Source organism: Stegodyphus dumicola, chromosome 4 (genome assembly GCF_044657685.1).
Source record: "Stegodyphus dumicola isolate Sdum_Otavi_A_Nest chromosome 4, ASM4465768v1".
In the NCBI taxonomy this organism is placed as follows: domain Eukaryota; kingdom Metazoa; phylum Arthropoda; class Arachnida; order Araneae; family Eresidae; genus Stegodyphus; species Stegodyphus dumicola.
In genome coordinates, this window is record NC_140771.1 from 252,735,778 (window position 1) to 252,761,525 (window position 25,748).

At 35.0% G+C, this 25,748-nt stretch overlaps 1 protein-coding gene and 1 long non-coding RNA gene across 4 annotated transcripts in view; one reads left to right on the top strand and one right to left on the bottom strand.

The window, feature by feature from the left end:
• Nucleotides 1-25,748, top strand: part of LOC118197652 (uncharacterized) — a 388,162-nt gene that overhangs the window by 355,732 nt on the left and 6,682 nt on the right. The gene's annotated exons all lie outside the window — the stretch shown is intronic.
• LOC118197650 (uncharacterized) overlaps nt 1-25,748 on the bottom strand; it is a 79,801-nt gene that overhangs the window by 1,664 nt on the left and 52,389 nt on the right. The window contains exons 3-4 of the long non-coding RNA XR_004759635.2: nt 18,549-18,681; nt 18,206-18,365 (exon numbers count right to left, since the gene is read on the bottom strand). This is a non-coding gene — a long non-coding RNA (uncharacterized LOC118197650). The remainder of the gene's footprint in view (nt 1-18,205; nt 18,366-18,548; nt 18,682-25,748) is intronic.

A 25,748-nucleotide genomic window follows, 5' to 3' on the forward strand; every position in this document is an offset into this window, starting at 1 on the left:
TTTCGGTGCACAAAATTAAAAGTTAATTTTCAAAATTAAAACTTTTAATAAAAGTTAATTTTACGATCCCACTGTGAAAAAGGACATTGAAATGGGTGCACCGACTGAAATTCACTATTTTACTGACAGTTTCACATGTAAATAAATGGCAGCTTCGTTAGGCTTAGAGTAACCTAAACTTTTGAAAATTGTTGATAATTCTAAAACTATTGCATGCGGATTAACTAACGACATAAAAATTTTAATTGGAACGTAAGAACAACATAATTCAATCATTTTTAAAGCAAAAAATGCACAATTTACCAACCAAAAAAATAAAACAAAACAGAGTTCACCGAGCGAAGTAAGAGGGTATATATATATATATATATATATATATATATATATATATATGTTTGGTGCGGCCGATTGCAACAAAAAAGTGAGGTTCGGAAATAGATCTTATAGACAAAATTTCAACGTTCTACGGCTAATCGTTTTTCAGTTTTGCGAGATAAATACTTGCGTTCGCACAAGACGTCATTGAAAAACTTAATCCATTTTAAATCCTTTTTACGATTCGTTTTGGAAAAAATAAATCTGTCCATACGTACACATTTTACGCAAAGAAAATCGTCTAAATGAATTCGAGAGCCGCAAAAATGGATAATTTTTGGAAATATGATACACAATTTTTTTCGATTACAATACTTACTTTACTACATATAAAGAAGTAAACAACAATACGATAGTTCAGATCTCGCGTTTTCTGATTTCCATCTTCAATAATTTTAATGTAGAGTCAACCTGCTGAAGCTATAGAACCGAACGTAGATATTTCGTGAGTGAAGACTAATTGAGATGTGAATGAATCCACTGTAAATGTAAATTTTGACGTCCAGATACCCGACAAATGTGTGTATACGAGCCAGTATTCCTTAGAAAGCCCTCCATAAAGGCATCCCTCCTCTTAGGCAGATAGCCCTAGTGTGCTTTGCCATAATTAAAGACACAACACCACCTGACAAATGAGATTAAAAATTGAGATGCCAGCTCTGTTCCTTTTACTCGTTCAAATAGGTATGTGGTGTATAGAAGCAAGACTATCCAAAGCCTCAAAACTGTAAAACTGACAGAAATCTGCAAGAATGCTGTGGCCGCAACGATCGTATTTATGTCCTCCAACGGTAAAGCGAACGAGAAGATAGCGCCATCTGTCAGCCAAAATAGCCCAAAGTCAAAATTGAAAATTTAATCATAACTTTGGCTCTGCTAAATTTATTCGAAAAGCTTCTTAAGTTAGTGTATTGGATTTCTTGAAGCTTTTCACATTCACAAAGATTTACCTTGTTTAGTTAATGACTTTAAGTCCAATCCAAGCCTTCCTAGCGCTTTTAAAATTCTATTAACTTAATTTTCCAATTTCTTTACTATTTTTACCAACAGATGGCGCTATCTTCCCGTTGGCTTTACTGCCGTAGGACATAAATACGACCGTTGTGTCCACTGCTGCAAATTTCTTTGCTTCTGATAAAGAGGGACTCGTACCTGTTAGCTCTCGAAATCGATTGAGTTCTTGGCTGAATCGACACCAAACACAAAATTGTTGCTTTGCTAATTTTTTACATCGCTGCTATATTGGCCATAGGATGAGTAATGGCATCACGATTAAAGGCATTACGAATAATGGTTTCACTCGAATATTTTAAATGCTTAAAACAATTATCAATAATAGCATGATTATGGTACGATTTGAAATGTTAGCTTGTTGGTATAAGATGAACATTATTTTCAATACGGCATTTTTAAGGAGAAATATCACCTTTTGCTAATGCTCTGTTTATTTATTTTTTAAGTTCGATACCTTGGAGCGGAGCTTTTGAAATTATGGTCAGGGGAAAAAAAAAAAAATTTGAACTTCTGCTGCACTGCAGTGTTGTTTGGCAAGACATTCTTTGTTGAAAATTAAGATGAAATCCTGATAACTTCTTTAGCAATGTTTACATAACCTGTTATAAGTGAAGGAAATCAGTGGAGCATACATTATTCACTTTGTGCAGAATGATACATAACTGAATACGGTTAATCTGGTCCCTGAGTGTAAACATATCGTAAAAAGAAAAAATAGTAAAATGAGTTATAACGTAAATTATGAATTCCTAATTTTTCAGGTTATTAGAGGGTTTGTTTTATACAAAATTTTATAATGGTTTTACATTGAGATGCTGTTTTATTATTAGAGTAGAAGTTTTAATTTTCATAAGCGTGTTTTTAATAAATTAAACCAGTGCTAGTCATGCTTAATTGAGCATAGCAACTGTAATTACCTAAAAAACACGTGCAGTCAGTGATTTATTTTATTTTATTTATTTTTTTTTTTTTTACTTCTTTAGTCCCTGAGCATTTCCTCGAGAGCTACGAATTTTACTCTTCATTTGTTATATTTTTTATTTTGATGTAAACAGATTTCTTTGTAACGAAGTTCTCCTTTCGTGCCAAACCCAGAGATGAAGTCCCAGTGGCAAACAATGCGTCACCATGGCAACCGTTCGTCTTTCATTTTCGCGAGCGGAAATATCTGTTGACTTTACAAAAAAAAAAAAAGAAAGGAACTATTCGCAAATCGTTTGTTCTGCACGCAGTTTTCACGCAAAGAGAAATAATCCAATATTTGTTTAGTTATTTTATTTATCTTCTATAACTCTGGACGAAGTGAAAGTATTCTTGCAAAATACGGGTTCCAAGAAAAGATGAATCAGGCTTTGACTCCTTTTAAACCGAGGAAGCAGAATTCTTTCATTTTATAATTTCTTCTCGAATTTTCTCATGCTACTTTGTTGAAATAGTGGGAGTAAGGGATCTTAACAATAAGATTAATTCAATAGCTCAAAGTTATTTTTTTTCGGGCATTGAGGAGACGGCCCTAAATATTTATGAGAAAATGTTTTTATCATAGCTTTCATTATCATCTTTTTTTTGAACCTTATACAGTATATATTGCGTAGAGGAGAGCAATATGCTCCTTTATAAGGTGCCAATGAATCGCGAAGGAGCTAAAGAAGAGATTTTTTTTAATCATTAATACGTCTGTTATATCGTAAAACCTTTATTTCAGGCTTTGCACAAAGGATATTGCACCAAAAAAAAAAAAAATTAACTTTACAAAATGTTCATTTTTACTTTAAAATAAAAAAAATAAAAAAAACTTTAATATGATAAATTTCAATTCCATGATTAGATTAATTTTCAGTATTCATTTTCCAAATGTCTTATTTGAAATCTCATTATTAACTTCAGGGCCCACCAGCGGCCGAGCGGTAGAGTCGCTGAACACTGGTAGTTCGGTCCGAGGTTCGAATCCCGTGAACAGGCTGGTTGCATGGGTGTTTTCCCCATGTGTAACGTGTATACGAGCCAGTTTCCCTTAAAATGTCCTCCACGAAGGCATCCCTCCCTTAAGGCAGATAGCCCTTGAGTGCTTTGCCGTAATCTAATAAACCAAACCAAACCCTTAATAACTTCAAAATTACCTTTTTTTCGAAAAAAAAGTTAAAGTTATTCGAAAATTGGTTCAAACGCGTTCAGAAGTGTATTGATCTTCATGGAGAATATTTTGAAAAACAGTAAAACCAATTTCGATCATAAACATTTGTTGTTTTATTATTAGGCTAGAAATATAAATAGAAACCCTCGTATTAACGTTTTCTTTTTTAACGTTAACGTTTCTATACTACTGTTAACAAAATCATACACGCAGATCAAACGAAATTCAAAGCGTTTCGTAAATTATTTTCTAAGGTTTAAGTATTTAAAATGTTTCAGGTAATGAAAAACCTGAGATAAATTTATTTAGTAAATTCTGAATTTAATATTCTTTTAAATGTAAACGATACTAAAAATCAGCTGTAACGCATTTTTTAATTATGATTTTTCAAGAAATCTGCACACTGCGTTTAGTCATATGGAAAACACCTTAGATCTAAAATTCAATGTTTTGAAGCAACTTGTCAAAAAACTTCATAAGTAAGAATAAATATAACTTGGTTTTTTAGTATTTTTCCCATGCGTTTTTTGGTGTTTTTTCCATTGGTTTTTTAGTCGTTTTCCATGCGTTTTCTGGTGTTTTTCCATTGGTTTTTTAGTCTTTTTTCCATTGGTTTTTTAGTCTTTTTTCCATGCGTTTTCTGGTGTTTTTTCCATTGGTTTTTTTAGTCTGGACCAATGGAAAACCAATGGAAAAAACACCAAAAAAACGCATGGAAAAACATGCGTTTTTTTGGTGTTTTTTCCATTGGTTTTTAGTCTTTTTTTCATGCGTTTTTTGGTGTTTTTCCATTGGTTTTTTTTAGTAATTTTTCCATGCGTTTTTTGGTGTTTTAAAAAAGTGAAACAAAAGGCGCTTATATCCCTTTCGTTTCGCCAAGCTGTTTAACTAGGATTATGTCAGAGAACCTTAGATGTCCCGAACTTGGTGTCCGCCGATAACATCGCGGCAAAAACATCGTGGACGAAAACGTCGCGGAGAAAACAACGCAAGGCGAAAACGTCGTGCTACAAAACATCGCAAAGAGAAAACATCGCAGTTCTAAAACATCGTGGTACAAAACATCGTCGTAGAAAATAAAGCGGTTCAAAAACATCGCAGTTTAAAAACATCGTCGTCGAAAATATCGTGGTAAAAAATAAAGTATCTACAAATCATCGCATGACGATAACATCGCAGACATGCTTTTTTCAGGTTTTAATAATTGTAAATGGATATTCCCATAATGATTTGTGAGCGCAAGGTGTAAAGAAGGATAAATTTTACTTTCACATATTTTATTAACTAATAAATTTTTGCTGAAAACGTAAGAAGGAAACTTAAGCATAGAAAATTAAATGTAACTTATAGATTATACTTTTCATGAAATATTACCAGTAAAAACTTTATAAAAATGATTTATTAATGGCCTTTGTTAGTTAACTATGTCGGTTTAAAATTCTATTAAGTGCTATAAGTTGCATTAATTTTTTATGCTTAAGTTTCCTTTTTATTTTCTCAGCAAAAATGTATTAATTAATAAAAAATATGAAAGTAAAAATTATCCTTCTTTCCATCTTGTGCTCACAAATCATTATGGGAATATCCATTTACACTTATTAAAGCATGCCTGAAAAAAGCATGTCTGCGATGTTATCGTCATGCGATGATTTGTAGATGCTTTGTTTTTTACCACGATATTTTCAACGACGATGTTTTAAAACTGCGATGTTTTTGAACCGCTTTATTTTCGACGACGATGTTTTGTACCACGATGTTTTAGAACTGCGATGTTTTCTCTTTGCAATGTTTTCTCCAGCGATGTTTTGTAGCACGACGTTTTCGCCTTGCGTTGTTTTCTCCGCGACATTTTCGTCTGCGATGTTTTTGCCGCGATGTTTTCGGCTGTAACCCCCGAACTTAAATTTCTCCCATAGCTCCAGAAATTGGAGCAGATCTAAGAGCACCCAAAGAATTTCAGAAATGCGTGCTATTGAAACACACACACATGAAATAAATGCAAAAAGCAAGCCTTTCGTTTGTTTTATAATGGGTAAGCTCCCTTGAACAGCAAAATTTGCCCCTACGGCGAGAAAAGTCCAGAAGAGACTCCAAGTACGAAAAATACAAATCGTTCTCTAAATCCTTCAGAGGTTCAAATGATGAAAGGGAAAACCTTTTTGACCGAAAACGGAGCTACAAAAAGTTCCCATATTTATGAACTTGAGTCTAAAAATTAGAAAGGCTGCGAAAATATACATACAAAACCTTCGAGTTGATATACAACAGAAAATCAATTAATTATTGGAACCTATATAATTCAGAAAAACATAAAACCAAATTTATGATTAATTATTAAATTTATGATCTAATATTATGATTTTTGCATTTTTTAATTTAAAAAATATATTTAACTCTACACTCTTTAAAGAGCTTGATAAAATATATTTCACCAAAAGGGGAACTTTTCAGTTCTGAAACTTCCCATGAAACTACTCGTACCGCTCTTCTCATTATCATAGAGCACCACCAAGAGTTACACTTCACACTAGTAAGAACATTAAACACAACGCAACGAAAAGCGTATCTACACAGCAAAACTCATGCGGAGATTTCTCTATACTTCATAGTCAACTCTGAATTGAGAAACTGACAGCTGATACCCTCTGCGGCCTTATAGGGTTTTGTCCCGGCGGCGAGAAAGCTCCAGCATCTTCCATTTCTCGAAACTACTGGAAGGCATTATACGGTTAAAGTTACATGGCTGGATACTGTTACAGTTACATATAGAGATCGATTACAGTTATTCAATTACAATACGAATATACAGGGACCAGACCTTGGTGACCGTCGGCAATTTCTCGCCAAAATCATTGCCAGCCTGGCGATATAGGCGATTTTAACAAGATAGCCATCTATTTATTTCAATGTAAATAGATGTGCGTAATGTTATTTTCTTGCAGAGTTTCGACTCTTCAAATTTTCCTGTTGTATTTTACAAAAGATACTACACTTTTAAACGTACATTCGCTAAAATTACTTACATATGCACAAAAATTCGTAATAATATTAAAAAAATTGTAACATTCGTTAATAATTATCAAAATGGCCTCCATCACCGTGGAATATGCATCAGTCAGTTATTCTGAAAATGATTGTAATAATTCAGGAAACATGGCTTAGGTTGAAAATGTTTACAGAGCGTGCAATAACTTGATTTATAAAACTATTTCTCTGGAATTATTTCTATAAATGCTGTAAAGCAAAATATGATATTAGATTTATTTCAGTAATTATGTTTCGTACTGTTATAAGATTTTGACTCAGAGTAATTTATTTTCGAAATACGGAATTGTATCCTGCATCCGTTGATTCAGTACTCGTGGTCTGTAAGTCTCCCCACTGCTTTTGATTTTCAAAAGTAAGAAAACGAACAAATGTAAGTTACAAAATGTGCAATACAAAGAGGACACGTCTTTTGAAAAGTGAAATAAAGAATGCAAACGTTCTCAGTAGTTACTTTGCAGGCAATCTCAACAATGATTTACATGCATGGTTTAATTTTATATGTCGATTGCTTTTGCGATTCTTTAACGGGGAAGGGAAGTGTGATTTTTGTGCATTTGGCATCACTTAGTGTCCTTTGACGCCACTAAAAAGGCATAGTGCTTTTAACTGCTTAGCTTTCTTTTAGGGGTTATTTTAATTTTCGAACAAGACTTTGCTTTACTCTCTTGTTCCTCAGCTACGATATCCTAGAAGAGCGTAGAAGTTCCTAGTATAAATATTGCAGTTATTACCCGATATATACAGACGGATTCATGTTCATGTCGGGATGGCATTTGTATCTGAAGATTACATAGAGGGCAGATGTGTGCACCATGCTTTCTCAGCCCTAACATCTGAACTAACTGCAATACATTATGGTCTTTTGTACATCTCAAAGCTCTGCCACAAAATGTTCATAGTTTATACAGACTCATAAAGTGCTCTTAAATCGTTGGAAGCTTTTCCCAACACTCAGAATCCTGTGGTAGTGGATGTTCTTAAGGTTCATATAAACTTAACAATTCGAGGATATAAAGTCCTGTACTGCTGGGCTCCTGGACATGCAGGAATAAAGGGAAATGAGCTTGCAGATATCGCGGCAAAATCTGCTGTTGAACTGTCCAGTCGCCTCATACCCTTTAGAGACATCCGCTGTGTCATCAAGGGGGAAGATCCGGAAAAAATGGCAGCGAATTTGGGACGTTCAGCTTAACAACAAGTTAAAAAATGTAAACCCTAGAATTGAGCATTGGGATTTTGCTGGAAATCGAAAGGAGGAAGTTCTTTTGACTTGCCTCAGAATTGGTCACACTAGAGTGACACATAACTATCTTCTCAAATTGTCAAGATTCATATAAACTTAACGAGTCGTCGATATGAAATTCCGTAGTGCTGGCTTCCCGGGCATGTGGGAATAAAAGGGAATGAGCTGGCAGATATCACAGCAAAATGTGCTGTTGAACTGTCCAGCCGCTTCATCCCTTTTGGAGACATCTGTTGTGTTGTCAAAAAGAAGAGCCGGAAAAAAATGGCTGCAACTTTGGGATGTTCAGCATCAAAACGAGTTGAGAAATGTAAAGCCTGGAATTGAGCATTGGGACTTTACTAGAAATCGTAAGGAGGAAGTTCTTTTGACTCGCCTCAGAATTGGTCACATTAGAGTGACACATAACTACCTTTTAAAAGCTGAGAATGAGCCTATTTATTGTAATTGTAATGTTTGTGTATGTGTTCGTCATATTTTAATTGAGTGTCCATGTTTTAATAGTCTTCGCCAGAAATATTTTAATAGCTGTGACTTACTTCTCGACCGTTTAATCGGAACAGAGGTCAATTGTAATTTATTTTATTATTTAAAAGAGACTGGCTTTTATCACCTAATGTAATTTGTTTTGAAGATTGTGTCTTGGATTTTAATGTGTGCTTTTACTTGTTTTTTATATTACTTCATCCTCTGGATTTGGTATATTTGATCATCTGTCTTAATTTATTGTATTTTAATTTCGTCAATTTTGATCATCCCACCTTGTGTTTGGCGCGTCATAATCATCTTTGGTTTTGCCCACAAAACCTCTACTCACTCACTGTACCTTTTGGCCACGTTGTTCTTTCAAGTCTAATGTTACGACTTTTCAGCCGTTTTATTACGTGTTTGCTATAACCCTTCTTTGGACCTTTTACTTAGGTACGTTAACTATACAATACTTCGCTACATAGTTTATAAGTATTGCTGCTTTCAAGGACTACTCAATTAGTTGGAATATTACACTTTTGTCTCTTGGTTCATGCATGTGTGTATATATAAATATGCGCTATAGCGTCTCGTGCTCTTCAGTAACATAATCTCTACGAAACGCCTCGAGACTTTGAAATGAATCATCACTATGTCTTGTAAGTACCCAATGAGTGTAAAGGACCCTATTATTAGATTCAATTAAAATTTAACAGAAAAAAATTTACAGAAGCCAGCATTTATGGCTTAAATCAAAGATAATGAAACTAACTTGACTAAATAAAAGATAAGTTAGATTAACGGCTATACAAATAAAGTAACGCGCAAGTTGGATCAAACCTATAGTCGGCGTGGCAAGCCTGCATGAGCATTTTCATGGTTTTCCCCATATGCAACGTGCATACGAGCCAGTTTCCCTTAGGACGTCCTTCACGAAGGCAACCCTCCCGTTAGGCCGATAACCCTAGAGGCTTTGTCGGAATCACCTGAAGAAACAAATCGATGCTCTTAAATTTAATTGTAATGTATATTTCATGTTACTGGTGTGCGTTTTATATTTTATTTTATTTTATGTTACTGGTGTGCGTTTTGTTTTTTAGTTAGTATGTAATCATGTTTCATTTTAGTTTAATTTGTTTTTTTTGTTATATATTATGTACTATACGAACTTTAATTAATCAGAAAGTACGCTTAATTTCTGTGATATGAAATTACTCACTACATACTAGAAAAATAATTTTCAACCGTTTTTTGGCCATACCGAAATTCTTTTTATTACAATAAACCCCTGATAAATCGACTTGACAGTCCCATGGAAATGTTGCGCCTAAATGAGGAAATTCGAGAGTTTCCGGAGGAGAATTCGAGAGACACTTCCTGATCACCCAAACAATGTTTCTTACATTAATGACAGTTACAATTCATACATTGGTGACAGTTTTAAACCTTAATCTTAAATTAAAAAGCCGTGGGTACTGCATCCTGTACTGTTGGGTTCCAGGACACCTAGGTATAAAAGGGAATGAGCTGGCAGACGCTACAGCTAAATCTGCAATTTATCTAAGACATTGCCTCGTCCCCTTTAGAGACATCCATAAGGTCATCAAAGACAGATTATTGAAAAAATGGCAGCAACTCTAGGATGTGCAGCCGGAAAAAATAAACTGCGGAGGGTCAAAGTCTTAAATTACACACAGTTATCTATTAAAAGCTGAGAGTGAACCAGTGTGCTCAAACTGTTATTTTGTAATCTCAGTTAGCCATTTTTTAATAGGGTGTCCGTATCTTAAAAATCTTCGTTTAAAACGTTTAAAACATTCGTTTAAAACACAGAAAGGTGACTTGCATGTTAATATATCCTACGTTTGATGGCTTAATGTTTGTTTTGTACTTGTGATAAATATATGACATGTGTTTATTTGTTTATTTTAAGCATTGTATCTTTACATATCATTTTCATAATTGTTTTTAATGCTAGTGTGAATTTATCATGTCAATTTGTTTTTATGTCTTTGTATTTAAGAATAATTTCGGCGAATATAACCATTGTTTTGCACCTGGAAACCTACTACTACTACTACTACTCCTACAACTACTCCTACTCCTACTACTACACTACTCCTACCTCTACTCCTACTAATCCTCCTATTCCTACTCCTCCTACTCCTACTCCTAATATTCCTGCTCCTAATACTCTTACTCCTGCTACTCCTAATACTCCTACTACTCCTACACCTATTACTACTCTTACTTCTACTACTCCTACACCTATTACTACTAGGAGGAGGAGTAGGAGTAGCAGTAGAAAGAATAGTAGTATAGTAGTAGGAGGAGTAGGAGTAGAAGGAGGAATAAGATTCCTACTCCTACCAATCTTCCATGTCCTAATCCTACTAGTCCTCTTCCTCCTACTTCTACTCCTACTAGGAGCAGTACGAGTAGAGGAGTAGTAGGAGTCCTACTTCTACTACTCCACCTGCTCCTCCAACTACTAGGAGCAGTACGAGTAGGAGGAGTAGGAGTAATATTAGGAGGAGGAGGAGGATTAAGAGTAAGTAGTAAAAGTACGAATAGTAGGAGGAGTTGGAGTAAGAGTCCTCCTCCTCATAATATTCCTACTCCTCCTAGTAGTTGTAGAAATAGTACGAGGTGGAGTCCTCCTCCTCCTTCTCGTCCCGCTCTTACTAGTAGTAGGAGGAGGAGTAGGAGTATCAGAAGTAGTAGTAGGAGAGGTAGTAGAGGTAGTAGTAGTAGGAGGACGAGGAGGAGGAGGAGGAGTAAGAGCAGGAGTAGTAGGTAGAAGGAGGAGTAGGTAGGAGAATGAGGAGTATTAGAAGAGGTAGTAGGAGTAGCAGTAGGATTAGTAGTAGGAGTAGGAGGTAGCAGTAGAATTAGGAGTAGGAGTATTAGGAGTGGTAGTATGAGTAGGAGTCCTTCTACTACACCTACTCCTCCTAATATTACTCTTAATCCTACTCCTTCTCGTACCGCTCCTAGTAGTAATAGGTGTAGGAGTAGGAGTAGAAGGAGGAGGAGTAGTAGGATTAGGAAGAGCAGTAGGAGTAGGATTTTTAGGAGTAGCAGGAGTAGTAGTAGGAGAAAAAGTTGTAAGATTAGGAGTAGGAGTAATAGGAGGAGGAAGACCAGTAGGAGTAGTACGAGGAGGAGTAGTAATAGATGTAGGAGTAGTAGAAGTAAGAGTAGGATTACTACGAGTAGTAATTGGAGTAGGAGTATTAGGGGTAGCAGGAGCAAAAGTAGTAGGAGTATCCTACTTCCAATACTCCTACTCCTAATGCTCCTAGTAGCAGTAAGAGTAGGAGTAGTAGGAGGAATAGCAGTAGAAGTAGTCCTACTCATACTACCTCTCCTGCTAATTCTACTGTTCCTGCTCCTCCTCCTACTCCTCGTAGCGCTCCTATTAATTGTAGGAGGAGAAGTAGTCGGTGTATTAAGTGTATTAGGAGTAGGAGAGGTAGTAGTAGTAGGAGGAGTAAGAGCCGGAGTAGTATGTTGGAGAAGGAGGAGTAGGTAGGAGAAGGATTAGGAGTATTAGGAGTGGTAGTATGAGTAGGAGTCCTTCTACTACACCTCCTCCTCCTCCTCCTCCTAATATTACTCCTTCTCCTACTCCTTATCGTACCACTCCTAGTAGTAGTAGGAGTAGGAGTAGAAGTAGGAGGATTAGGAGTAGGAGGAGTAGGAGTAATAGGAGGAGGAGTAGTAGAAGTAAGAGTAGGATTACTAGGAGTAGTAATTGGAGTAGGAGTATTAGGGGTAGCAGGAGTAGGAGTATTAGTAGAAGGAGTATCCTACTTCCAATACTCCTACTCCTAATACTACTACTACTTCTACTCCTACTGCTGCTGCTACTAGGAGGAGTAGGAGTAGGTGTAGGAGAAGCAGTAGGAGGAAGATTCCTGCTCCTCCTCCTACTACTCCTAGTAGGAGTAGGTTTACTAGTAAGAGTAGAAGTAGTAAGATTAGGAGTCCTCCTCCTACTACTCCTAGTAGTAGTAGGAGTAGTAGCAGGTGTAGGAGGAGTAAGAGTAGCATTTGGAGTAGCATTAGGTGTAGTAGTAGTAGGAGGAGGAGTAGGAGATGGAGGAGTATCCTACTGCTACTACTCCTACTGCTCCTAGTAAAAGTAATAGGAGGAGTAGGAGCAGAAGTAGTATTAGAAGTAGTAGTAGTTTGAGTTGGAGTACTAGGAGCAGTAGGAGTAGGAGATGGAGAAGTAGTACTACTCCTACTATTACTCCTACTCTTCCTCCTCCCTCCTCTTCTACTACTTATAATACTAATCTTCCTCCTACTCATACTACTACTACTCCCATTGCTACTCCTAGTCCTACTACTACTAGGAGCAGTACGAGTAAGAGGAGTTGGAGTAATATTTGGAGGAGTAGGAGAAGGTCTCCTGCTCCTAATACTCCTACTAGGAGTAAGAGGAGAGGTAGTGTGAGTAGAAGTAGGAGGAGGAGGAGGAGGAGGAGGAAGTGTAGGAGCAGTAGAAGTAGAAGTGGGAGGAGTAGTAGGAGCAGGACTAGAATTAGTATTAGATTTCGTAGCAGGAGGAGGAAGAGGAGTAGTAGGTGGAGTAAGAGTAGGAGTAGTAGGAGGAGTATTAGGTCTCCTGTAGGAGGAGGAGGAGTACGTCTCCTGTAGGAGGAGGAGTTCCACGAAGAAAAGATATCCAAAGAGACTGACTGCCCTTCACTTCCACATTTTTCTTCGTTGATAAAAGGATTTCTTTCTAACTATAGCTAGAAACTTTGCTAGCTAGAGTTACGAGCATAAACTATATACCGAATTGGTGCTGACTCTTCCCGGTTTATATTAATATAATATATGTAATTACAAAAAAATTTAAATAAAATATGCTGATCATGCCAAGTACTTTCGCGCATTAAGCTGCTGAAACATTATCAATAAAGACGTAAAGTAAGAAATTTAGAACCAATTTTAAACAAGAACCAAAAATTGAGATTCATAAGTAATTTAAAAATATCCTATAAATGTACAAAAGAATTTAATAAATGTTAAACCTAAAATATTTGAAACAAGTAAAAACTAAATTAAAAAATAATGGACGAAAAAGAACACGAAAGCAAAGGAATTTAATCAACTTACATGCTACTTCATCAGGAGGAGGGAACATTGAAATCAATTAAAATCTCTCTTCCATAAAAAATCCTTGCTTTTATGTAGTCAATATATATATATATATATACATAATTTATACATATTTAATTTTAAAGAAATCTAAGTTGTTATCTTCCTCAGTATGTCTTAGACATAGCCATGAAGGATATTGAAAGCTATTAAGAGTTCCAGGCTTCGGCAGCGCAATCAAAATCATGACATAGATATATACTAGGTGTGACACAAAAAATCGAGACTAATCCAATAAATCCATTGACTAATCCATTGTACTTACAGAATCAGTTGCCCGTGGCCTTATCACCTTTAAAGTAGTCCCGTTCAGAATTCCCACACTTCTGGTTGCTGCCATTGCTGGTAACATTTCTGGAACGAGGTTTTTGAAAGGCTCTTCAGGAGATTTTACGTTTTTGCCTGAACGTCTTCAATTGAGGTAAAATGGGTTCCCTTTAAGCCAGTTTTTAACTTTATGAAATAAAAAAAGTAGCATGGTGCCAAATCAGGTGAATAAGGAAGATGCCTCATCACAGTAATGTTTTTGCTGGTCAGAAACTGCTTGACAGACAGGACCGTGTGATTAATTAGCAATAATTAATCACACGGGTGCATTGTCCTGGTGTAACAGCCGTCCCTCACTCCACAACTGTAGCCTTTTTTCCTTAATTTTTTCATGAAGTCTTTTTAGTACTTCAGTATGGTAGTATTGATTTAGTAGTGTTGATTGATACTTCAGTGTAGTAGCGATTGTTGTAGTGCTGACCACTGGGAACCCACTCAATCATAACAATTTCATTAATGCCGAAGAAGACAATTAACATTGCCTTGAATTTTAATTTTGACACGCGTGCTTTGTCCCTTCCCTCTGAAAACCGCTTATGCCATTCAAACCCACGTGCAAGAGACAAAGTTTCATCATTTGAAATGTTTCTGTGGTTGATTTCTTAAGTTTCACAAGAAACTTGATGTTGATTCGCTGTTCGGTTTATACATTAGACCTTTTTAGGGCAAAATGCAGTTGTACATGTTCACTCAATAACACAGTACTCCCAAATGGTGGGATCGGTTTCGTCGCAACTGGCCGCGTGGATAGAGGAGGTGTGTGGGATCACGTCACCGAAACAGTCGTTGCCAATTCCACTCTTTTTCGAAGCTACACACTTTATTTTTTTTGTGTCATACCTCGTATATATATATATATATATATATATAATTATATATTATTATATATTATATAATATATATATATTTAAACAAATTTAAATTTTAACAAACACGTATAAAAGTAAAAAAGCAAATTTAAAGCCAAAATAATTTTTAAAAAAAATTTTAAAAAATGTGCAAACATATAAAAGATTTAATTCTCGAACTAATCTACAATATCATTTAAATTCACAAGCATAAGCAAATCAAGTGCAAAACCAATCCATTAAAATAAAAAACTGGGAATTTAAATGTTATTGCTAATTAATTCACTAAATTAATTAATAAAAAATGAACTATTGTATTAAACTATTTAAGTTAATGAAACAAAATTATTTAGAGAGCGAGTTTAAAAGAAAAACAAAACTATTAGAAAAAGAAAGTTGTATTTAAAATTATAATAAAAATGGCTTTAAATTTGCTTTTTTACTTTTATACGTGTTTGTTAAAATTTAAATTTTTTTAAATTTAAATTTCATTCCTTGCAGCAATGGCGCAAAGAATATTTAATTAAATTAAATTTATTCTTATGAAACTATTATATATGTATATAGGCATTTCAGCCAAAATTCACTCTGCCCTTTAATTGTGCCTATTCAGGAACATTTACATTTTTGCGATACGAAGAAAGCAGTGAGACACCACCATAGCAAAAACAAGCATGAGTGCCGCAGTTATGCAATACACGAACTGACTCGGATTAAGTTCCGAATTCGTAACAACGTCAGCGTTATTACGTCGTGTGATATGGACTGACCTAGAAATGACTCAGATCAGAAAAAGCATTACTATTTTTAGAATAGAGAGAGAGGGAACTGAGGGTTTCTTGATAGCTTAAATTATAATTTTGATTTACATATGTTTTAACTTGCATATATATGTAATAATAAAATTCCATAATCAAGTATACACTTAAAATTCTAACTGTATGTTCTTTTCATTTCTAATGGCGACGTTCTCTTATTTGAAAGTACGTGGAATTAATTCCACAGCCCCGTAGTCAAGTTGTTTTTCCCGCCTTTTCTACACGTACAGTTACAGAATGTTCTGGAAATATTTAAAGCGAACTGGATTGGCTGACGTCATTTCTTGGAAGCTCCGCCTTTCCAGAGGCTATAAAAGGACTCAAAGGAATATCGGGGCTTTTTCTTAAATGTCACGATGCAGTAAACTTCATACAAAAAGTTATTAGTAATTCTTTTTATTTACTCCGGTTATCTGATTTTGCAACTGCTATTTCTCCTGAATAATAATAAATGGATCCTGTTTTTTAAACTTATCGTCTGATTATTTAAGCTACGACTAAAGCTGATACATCATATATATATATATATATATATAATCGTTATTTTACTTTGTAAATTTAAAAAAATGTTTTTCGTTCATAAAAATCGAACCAATATTAATTCAACTGAAGTAGAATATTCTAATATGAAGCGTAGTATTTTCTACTAAACAATTCCTTAAAATTTCTGTGTGGTATTTTACGATTATCTGAAGCATCTTCATTTAATGTCTAGCAGAGAAATTAAAAAAGATTTTTTTATTATTAAAAGAGCAAGCAAAGCCTGCTGTTGAAATTTCAGTGGAGGTTAAAGGCGTTTTTTTTCCTTTTCTGAAAACATGCTTAAAGCCCGGAAGACTGCATTCGACGAGAAATGATCCCTATTACGATTACGATACGATTACGTACTTTTCACGTTAAATTCTTCCTTTTACCTATTCCTGCGTAATGCACTTGATGAGTGCTCGGAAAGGTTCGTCGATTCTACAGACTGAAGGGCCATTAACGCTAAGTGCACTTAAAAGGAAGGCTACCATGGTAAAAAAACAGCACCAAAAACAGATCTTTTTCTTCCCTTCAACGCAAATGGCACGGCTGGATTGAGAATTTTGTTTTCAGTGTGCATATTCCTTAATTACAAAGAGCATTTTTCACTTATAAACTTGTAAATGAGCATTCGAGATAAGATAGCCAAAGTTTTACGTTCGTGCTATTAACAAGTTAATGCATGTTCTTAATAAAGTTCGAAAGTTTAATGATGTTTACAGAATTGCCGTAATATAGTCAGAGGCATCAAATTTTAAATGCAGAGAAATTATTCTTAGCGATTAGCTAATTGATGCGCTAGGAAATTGCCTCGCCTAGAACTTTAGAAAGCTGTTCTATTGCAGGATTCAGTAAAGTAACTGCTTTATAATTTAAGGAAACATTGATAATTTATTAAGGTAGCTTTCGAGTATAATTATCAGTAAACAATGAACGCAGATTGTTCCTAATTGCAACAATGAAAATTCTTTTAAGTTTTAAATTTTGCTTAGTTTGAATTTGTCTTTCAACAAAATATTTCGATGAGATTTCTCACAACATTTTAGTTTTACAAAATTCATTTTAGAGTAATTTTAAATTGAAATACGGAAGCAATGCAAATAAGTACACACAAAACTTTTGTTTAATTATCTTTTGCTTATAATGACTAACTTTATCTTTAAGACACAATAACACGCCGAATAAATACTAATTCAGAAGACAAACATTAAAAATCAGCGTTATATTTACAAAATTTCCACAGGACTAGTTTCGATGGTTTACCACCATCCTCAGCTGCAAAACCACAAATGAACAAGATAGGAAAAAATTATTAGATAAGATAAGAAAGCCTGGACAAGAATAAGCACGTGGCGTCATCTGTTGGTGAAACTAAAACATAATTTCTTTAAAGGCCGAAGGCAAATTTGGATTGGAATTAGGATCGTTAACTAGAACAGAAAGATTTTTATGAATGTGAAATGCCTCTAGAAAATCCAGTTCTTCAATGGAAGATGTTTTTTGAATAATTTTGGCAGCAGAAAAATTCGCGTCAAGGAACATGAGGCATATGTTAGAAGAAAGGAAACACAGAAGTCTTCTGTTGCGCAACATTGTTGGTCCGAAAATCACACTCTCAATTTTTCTGCTGCCAAAATTATTCAAAAAACATCTTCCATTGGAGAACTGGATTTTCTAGAGGCATTTCACATTCATAAAAATCTTTCTGTTCTAGTTAACGATCCTAATTCCAATCCAAATTTGCCTTCGGCCTTTAAAGAAATTATGTTTTAGTTCTAGTTTCATCAACAAATGGCGCCACTTGCTTATTCTTGTCCAGGCTTTCTTATCTTATCTAATCATTTTTTCCTATCTTGTTTATTTGCAGTTTTGCAGCTGAGGATGATGGTTCGGTAAAACCATCGAAACTAGTCCTGTGGAAATTTTGTAAATATAACGCTGATTTTTGTTGTTTGTCTTCTGAATTAGTAACTTTGTCTTGTTCAGATGAATGATCGCCGTCACAACTTATTAACTACGTTCGTCAAGCTTCAATTCGCAGATAAATTTAAAACTCAAGAAAATGTTTATTGCCACATCAATTTTGTTTTTATACTACAAACTGAAAATTCAAAATTTATAAAGAATTTCGACCTTACTAGTTTTAGGTGCAATTAATACAAAATGTTTACCTTAACTCGAAACACAATCAAAACAAACTTTACGCTTACAAGCTTTAATTCCAACTCACCTCTCTACTCAGCACTAACTTTTAAAATGGTATTTCATCAACACCAGCCCTTTAAAGAGCATTCTAGCTCAATAGAACTCAAATCATGTCGTTAACGCCTTTTTAAATATCAGCAGCAGTCACCATTCAAGCTTAGTCTAGTTTGAGTTCCGGTGGAAGCCTACAGAAACATAGAAAGGACAGATAAGAATTAACATAAAATTCTTTACCTAATTCGTTTTACTCTTATCAGCAAGCATAATATAAATTCTTAGATGGAAAAATTATTTCGTGAAACGCATTTTCGGAAATATTTTTTCCTTCTCCGTAAAAATATTTATTATCCAAATGATCATTTTCTTACATGTCAGCTTCATCTGTCTGATCTCCTCTCCCAGGATAAGTGCTAATCAGCGCAAAACGGATCAGATTTTAAGACCATCGGTGGGGAAGAGTTTAGATCAGCAGTTCTCAACCTTTTGACTAAGACGTATCATCTAAACAAAAATTAAAAACTTTAGTACCACCACTACATTTTAAAACGATTATTTTCAATTTCTGAATAGAAATATTAAAAAGAAATATAGTTTGGCATTTGCACAACCTACTGGCTATATTAAATGTGCACACATGAAATATATAGATTAAAAATTGGTTACCATTTTAATTATCAAATTTAATTTATAATATTGTTACGAAATGTACAGGCGCGGTAACATAGCTTCTCCGCAAAGCAATTTTAGGGTTGCCATAAAAGGGCAAAAAAGAGAAGGGTTGCCACATTTGGCAAGAAATCGCCCATTCGGCGACAAAATTGGCGATATGCCATGGACTGATGGAGAACCTTCTGGAACGAATTCTTATCGGTTTAGCCAAGAATGTTCTCGCACACAAACTGAAAGCTATATAAACCCTGCTGGTACGCGGAGAGTGAGTCAGTATCGAGTGTATTCAGAGTTAGTATCGTGAGTGTGTGCCTCGTCGAGAGTGCGAGCTAGTTAGTCTCGAGTTGGTGTCTCGTCTAGCGAATCAATCCTTGCGGAGTCGATCGAGTTGACAGCCGTACAGCGAGTGCCGAGTGGGTCGTCGAGTGCACCGAAAGAGTCTCGTAGTGTATCGCGGTTACTGCATCCTCGAGAGAGCGTGTTGAGCTCCAGGAACGACTGAACCGAAGAGTCGGGAGCTGTGCTCTGTGTGTCGTCGAGTGCATCGCGAGTTGTAGCGTGGAGAATCTCGAGAGTACGTGGAATTCCGAGAACGACCGAGCAGAGTCGGGAGCTGTACTGTGGTGCTTTGCCGTGAAGCTGTCTCCACGGTGATAGCCTGAGGGCTGTGTCGCTGATTGTTCCAGCGAGTGTATATTAGATCTTCGACGACTGTAAAAAGTGACTTTTAGTGACTGAAGCTGTCCTGACAATACTGGTAAATAAAAGTTTGTTTGGATACTTCATCAAGTAGTGTCGTCATTATTCACTCTAAATCCATACGAACCCCGTACGAACATGAAGGAAGAAAATAACGTAGCAACTGGTGTCAGAAGAATAAAAAAAAACGCAACAAAACTTTAATTCTAAAATTTAGTGTGAAATTTGGGCCTGTTTAAGAGAGATCAATTTCTTTATGTGTGGTCTTATTTCACTTAACTTTACACGTAAATTACGATCCAATTTTAATTTTGTTCTCTATTTCTTTTTCAAATAAAACGTGGAAGAAAATACGTGTCTACACAAATAGGTTGTGCAAGAAGGTAATAAGAATTTAACAGCTTTGTTTCAAATGCTTTTAATTTTTTGTTTTTTATTCAGCAAAAAGTTAATAAATGTGTTATTTTTTAAATCTTCAGTTATAGTTCGATCACAAGAAATTTCTATCAGTTGTTCTTTTCCTTCACGAGATATTTTAATTTAATAGTTAAACATTTTTTTTGTTGCCTTTTGTCTTGCGTACCACCTTCTTTGCGTACCACCTATTTTTGTCTTGCGTACCACCAGCGGTACGCGGACCACCGGTTGAGAACCGCTGGTTTAGATTGTTTCATTTTTACAGATTTCATCCACCTAAAATTGTTGGGAAGAGACGTAATTTGGTAAAAGACAAAGAGAGGTTCAGAATACCCTTGCTGCGGAGTTACTCTAAATTAAGATAAAAGAAATTAAGATACTTTATAAACCCAGTAAACACTTCTCATGCTACAAGTTGTAATAAGAAATGTAAACTCTAACGAAGATATAGATTTACTATTTCTTTTTTCTCACTACATTACATTGCATTCGTTACATAGTACATTTTTTAGTATTTAATTTTTTATATCGTTTTATCTCCTTCACTTATTTGTGTACGTTCGATTTCTTCTTTGTTTAGCACATATTTCAAAATTTATCAGAAATGCTCAGATTATACTTATCTCTTCTGCGCATTTAAAACTTTCGTCTGAAAGGAATTTTCTCAGCAACTAATGAGAATAAAATAACAGATTTTGTTATTAGAAAGCTCACATGCTAATATAGGAAAGTCTAAAAACTTTTCATATTATCCTTATGAAGTTATTACTATTCGAATAAATTTTCATGCTTTAATTTTTTTTTACTCCTCGTTTTACTGAATACATAGGAAGAAATTGTATTAAATTTTCTCACTGCAGCAGTAAAGAACTTAGAAAGTAATCATTGTTACCGGAATTTGTATTATTCAGAGTATTTTGAATTGTCGTAGTTTATGTTAGTCTTACTTTGTAAATTAGGAAGCTATTGAGGGCATAGAGGGCTTCGTAAGCTAGAATGGTATCTTATATCACAAGTATAGTTTTACGTTAATTTTTCAAATCATTATTTTCAACTGTTTTAAATGGATGTAGCATTTTCAAGATGCTTTAACAGAGAGCCTACATGTTAACATTAGGAACTTAGCTAAATAGTTTCCATTTATTCACTTCTTACGTAATTAGAAGAGGGTTTTTATTACAGTTTGAAATTTCCAGAACTGGACAGTATTGGATTTGGAAAAACAAATAATGAAATTTCTAGTGGAATGTTAGCTCTTTTAGTATGTTATCTATTCATTTCTAATCATCAGTTATTAGCTTCATCAGATTTAACTCTTATTTATCTCTAATGTTTATTTGATCTTGAATTCTTACATTATTCACCTTAATTTTGTGATTAAAAAATCACAGGTGTTTTCTTTATATTCTGTTACATTATAAAATTAGCAAAGCAACAGCCATGAGCCATGTGTTTGGAGTAAATTTTGTCAAGAATTCGGTCAATTTCGAGGGCAATCGAGCACAGATCTCTTTTCATCAGGAGCAAAGAAATCTGCAAGACACGAAAGCAGCGGACGCAACGGTCGCAATTACACCCTACAGCAGTAAAGCAAACAAGATAAAGAAGGTAGTGCCATCTGTCGACTAAAATAACAAAAATTGAAAAATTAAGATAACGGAATTTGAAAAGCGTTGAAAGGACTGAATTGAACTTTTAGGCAAAAAAAGTTTAGGTAAAAAAAAAAAGGCATACCTTTCTGAATGTGAAAAGCTTTAAAAACATCAATTTCACTAATGGAAGAACCTTTTTAGAAACTTTTTGCAGACCCAAAGTAGTATTAAATTTTTGGCAATAAATGGCACTACCTTCTACTTCGCTTTACCGCTGAAGTGTATCAATACGACTGTTGCTTACTCTGCTTTTCAGACATGGATTTCTTTGCTCTTGAAGAAGAGGGACCTGTACCTGCTTACCCTTGAAATCGATTGAGTTTTTGACTGAATCTACTCCATACGTTTATTGCTTTGTTATTAAATTTTAATACAGAACTAAGAAGCTTAGCCAAATTAAACTTTAAATTACAATTCATTTTGTAGAAAGCTTTATAATCTAATTTCTGTACTATAAATAATATTTGTTGTTCAACACATAAAGAACTCCCTCTCAGATTTCGGTAATGGGGAATGCACAATAGTACTTTGCATTCCCCATTACCGAAATCAGTGCGCTTTTCACAGACGTCTTCCCAATGAAGCGCAATTAAATTGCATAGCATTGCCTTCTGAATAGTCTTCGTCAGAAATATTTTAATAGCTGTGACTTACCTCTCGACCGTTTAATCGGAAGAGAAGTCAATTGTAATTTATTTTATTATTTAAGAGAGACTGGCTTTTATTACTTAATGCAATCTGTTCAGCAGATTGTGTATTGTATTTTAATGTGTGCGTTTACCTGGTTTTATATGACTTCATCTTTTTTTATTAATAAATATTTGATTTCATCAAATTAGATCATCTCACCTTGTGTTTGGCGCATCATAATCACCTTTGGTTTTTGCCCCAAAAATTTTACTCACTCACTCGGTAGTTTTGCGTAATTTGAAATAGATAGTAAAACAAATTCGATATTAAAAATTCTGGTTTTCGAATGCCAATATTCGGGTGGAGGACTACGTTTTTCAAATTCTGTTGTCACTATGTAGCGTTGTGTTTCGTAATGCGAAAAACATTCATGATGATTCTTCATTATTTAATTTCTTTAAATGCAGTACAGGGTGATAATTTTTGGCAGTAGAAATTTGAAAAGCGAAACAACGCATTTAAGTGTTTCGATGCAAAATACCGTTTCGAGACTAATTCCGATTCGGGTATAACGTCTCTTTTGGGCTAATAAAATATCGTTATCAATAAATATTTAAGAAATAGCTATAATGCATTTATCTTAAGATGTATTATTTCCCTTTATGTATATGTACAGTGCTTCTTCCTTCTGAAAGGGTCATGTAAAACACTTCATTTGAGGGACTTACCAATATTATATATGTTACGGTGAAACACCGAAATCTGGAGAATATCGACTTTCACCGGTGAATGTCAACATTCACATAGTCGCTTGGCGTATGTCCGAAATATTTTCCAAATACCCTTATTTCTGACTTACACCGGTGAATATCGACATTCACCATGTACTAATGGTAAATGTTGAATATATAAGAATATTATATTTCCTTCTCCGTAATTCATTCCCGAAAAAACGCACTTGAAACTCAGAATAAGAACTTAAGAACATAAGAACTTAAAAACACACAGTACATTCAAAAGGAGAAAGGAAAATAATAGAAGTTATAAACTTACCAAATTATGTGATTCAAATCTTATTTATTGCAACAACTTAAACTATTATGACACTTTGAATTGCACGAGAGGCCCTTGCTTTTACGACTGCATTAATTTTGGAACACTTCCTTTTGGAATGGCAGCGTGTACATAGACTCCTCTCTTTTCGACCTACACCAGAGCATATCTGCGATTGTCGACATACACCGGTGAGGGTCCGAATGTACTAGAATGTAAAGAAATATTCGATCTTTCACCGACGTATTTGGTGAATGTTGACATTCTCCGGTGAAAGTCGGCATTCTCCGGTGAAAGTCGGCATTCTCCAATTTCGTCTTTCACGGTAACATAGACACCAATGCTTATTTTGTAATTTATCCTTCATGAATCAAAGAAAGACTGAATTGCTAAACCAGATCGTATTTCCTAACGTATAAATTTAAATGTAAAACCAAGAAATGATGTTTAGGACAATGCTATATTTCGAAAGTTTTTAAAGATGCACTAGATCCAAAAAATAGAGGTTTCATCACATCTGAGTCAAGATAACTCTGAGCAACAAGTTGCAAGACCTTACGATAGTAGGTAATAAGGAACCAGATTTTCCTTGCATTAATTTTTTTTTGAACATGCTTCACCGCTTGCATAATTAAGCTTTAAGACCTAATTATTACATCGTGATAAAAATCTATCGTCGTCGAAACTTTTGGAGCATTCAGAAGCAAAAAAAAACAAATTCACCGCTGTGCGTGCAACAAATTATTGTGCATTCGTGGAGAGTGGGAAGACACCAGATGTTGAGATTGCGTTTCATCGCGGCCAAGAATTTTCTGTTAGAGATTCTAAGATACGATCGCTTCTTTAACTTGCGTCTACAAATGGTGGCCTTTTTTCGTTCCAATGTTCGGGTATTAGAATTTTGGAATCGCAGATGTTAAGTACGAGGTCTATTAAATAACTTGCATTGCGATGTATTGTAAATGCAGTTTTCCGGTGAAATTTGGTCAATTAAGAAAATTAATTAATTAATAAAATAAACTAAAATAAGGCTAATAGCTGTTACCAATCATCAAGATCATAATTTCCCAGGAATGCAGCCTTTGTTCACATGCATTTATACCTAAATTAAAATTAACAAAATATCCTTTTACATATTTTAACATTTCCGAGAATTAAATCCAAATTTAGAGTTAAAAATAAGCGCTATTGTGACTTTCTTAACAATCCTTTTGCTTTGGATTTATATATAGTATGTAATCCAAATTAATTTACAAAGAATAAATTGTTTTTGGACTTTATATATAGTGTCGCGTGCGGATGGGTTCGTAGCAGATTGAATGCACACAGGTTCGATGACTGGTTGATAAAACTTATTTTACCAAAAGGAACACTTTAGAGTTCTGGAACTTTCCACAGAAATACTCGCACAGGTGTTCGCAGTATCATAGAGTGCAGTCAGTAGTTATATTTCAGACTACTAAGAACGTTAAACACAACGAAATGCAAAGCGTAACTAAAGAGCGAAAATCTCAGTACTCCAAACTCAGGCTGAACTGACAGCCAACAACAACAAATGAGCAACAAAAATAATGATGCTGTCTCAGGCTTTATATAGTTTTTTTCCCACCGCCGAGATAGTTGTTGCTTTTCAAAATTACTGGTCGCCAAATGATCAGTGACGCTATCTAACTAATTTGGGCGACAAAAAGTAGCCGCCAAAACCGTTGCCAGCTTGGCGATATCTCGCCAAATCAGCGAGTAGCCGTTTGCTCAATATTAAAAAGACTAGCTTCTGTTTTCTTATTTTCCCGGCATAGTACAGTCTCTCTAGATTTTCATGTTACACTCTACAGAGAAATTCAACAGTTTCACATATAATTACGCTAAAATTGTCTATCTACACTCATGTCCATAAATTAAGGACAATTCGGAGTCACGCGGAAATCGAACTCTAAAATAAATATATCACCTGTAAAATCACTACACACATCTTCAAGAATCATATGCAAATTTCATGAAGTTACCAGATAACACCGATGGTACGTCACAATGACGAGAGTGTAAGAGAGTGATATATAAGGAATACAGGCAAAGAAGTAAAATTGTTCGCAGGCGCTTTATAAGCATTTCAGTACTATAACCGAATAGATATGACACAAAAGACGCATTTGGATGATTTTTTACGTGGTAGAATTATCGGCCGTGTGGAATGGAGGCGTACCCAACTGGAAGTATCAGACGAGCTTGGAATTGCCCAGAGTGTCATCTCCAGGCTTTGGAAACGATTCGAAGATGATGGTAATGTGAGTAGACGTTACAGCACAGGTCGCCCCAGAGTTACAACACCGAATGAGGACCGGTATGGCAGTTACTGCCAAAAGAAACAGGCGGAGCACAGCCTCAGACCTATCTCGTCAGCTCCCTTCAGCCACTGGTACGACAATTTCAAGGCAGACCGTGTACAGA